This window comes from Arachis ipaensis, chromosome B7 (genome assembly GCF_059453495.1).
Source record: "Arachis ipaensis isolate K30076 ecotype BB chromosome B7, ASM5945349v1, whole genome shotgun sequence".
NCBI lineage: Eukaryota > Viridiplantae > Streptophyta > Magnoliopsida > Fabales > Fabaceae > Arachis > Arachis ipaensis.
In genome coordinates, this window is record NC_142442.1 from 126279383 (window position 1) to 126280762 (window position 1380).

A 1380-nucleotide genomic window follows, 5' to 3' on the forward strand; every position below is an offset into this window, starting at 1 on the left:
TCACCTCTTCCACTGTAGGATTCTCAGGGTCATAAGCTTCTCCTTTAGAGGAAGCTTCTTTAGTACTGCCGAATGCAGCTTGCATTCCAGTCAGATTCTGAGAAATCATATTGACTTGCTGAGTCAATATTTTATTCTGAGCCAATATGGCATTCAGAGTATCAATCTCAAGAACTCCTTTCTTCTATGTCATCCCATTATTCATAGGATTTTTTTAGAAGTATACATGAACTGGTTATTTGCAACCATTTCAATGAGTTCTTGGGCTTCTACAGGTGTTTTCTTCAGATGAAGAGATCCACCAGCAAAGTGGTCCAATGACATCTTGGACAATTCAGACAGACCATCATAGAATATACCTAAGATGCTCCATTTTGAAAGCATGTCAGAAGGACACCTTCTGATCAATTGCTTGTATCTTTCCCATGCTTCATAGAGGGATTCACCTTCCTTCTGTCTGAAGGTTTGGACTTCCACTCTAAGCTTGCTCATCTTTTGAGGTGGAAAGAATTTGGCTGAGAAAGCATTGACCAACTTTTTTCCAAGAGTTTAGGCTTTCTCTAGGTTGTGAGTCCAATCATATCCTAGCTCTGTCTCTTACAGCAAAGGGAAAAAGCATAAGTCTGTAGACCTCAGGATTAACCCCACTGGTCTTAACAGTGTCACAGATTTACAAGAATTCAGCTAAGAACTGATGAGAATCTTCCAATAGAAGTCCATGAAACTTTCAATTCTGCTGCATTAGAGAAACTCATTGAGGCTTAAGCTCAAAGTTGTTTGCTCCAATTGCAGGAATTGAGATGCTTCTTCCATAGAAGTTGGAAGTTGGTGCAGTAAAGTCACCAAGCATCTTCTTTGCATCTCTAGCATTGTTGTTGGGTTCGGATGCCATGTCTGCTTCTTTTTCAAAATTTTTTGTAAGGTCCTCTCCGGAGTGTTGTGCTTTAGCTTCTCTTCGCTTCCTCTTCAGAGTCCTTTCAGGTTCAGAATCAGCTTCAACAAGAATGTCTTTATCCCTGTTCCTACTCATATGAAAAAGAAGAGAACAAAAAGAGAAGAGGAATCCTCTATGTCACAGTATAGAGATTCCTTTATGTGTCAGAGGAAAAGAAGAATAGAAGAATGAGGTTGAGAGAGAATAAAAAGAATTCGAACATAGAGAGAGGGAGAAATGTTAGTAAATAAATAAAATAAATAGAAAGAGATGAGAGAGAGAGTATTTGAATTTTAAGAAGAGGGAAAAGAAAAATACTTTTATTTTTATTTAATTAATTAAGTTAGTTTCGAAAATTTGAAAAAGAAATACAAGAAAATTAAAAACTAAAACAATTAGTTAATTAAAAAGATTTTTAAAAAAGTGGTTAGTGATTTTCGAAAATT

At 36.4% G+C, this 1380-nt stretch overlaps 1 non-coding gene across 1 annotated transcript; it reads left to right on the top strand.

Annotated features, from left to right (window-relative positions):
• Positions 1-378: 378 nt before the first annotated feature.
• LOC148554048 (small nucleolar RNA R71) lies at positions 379-486 on the top strand. The gene has a single exon (XR_015892967.1). It is a non-coding gene; the product is annotated as a small nucleolar RNA R71 (small nucleolar RNA).
• The last annotated feature ends 894 nt before the right edge of the window (positions 487-1380 follow it).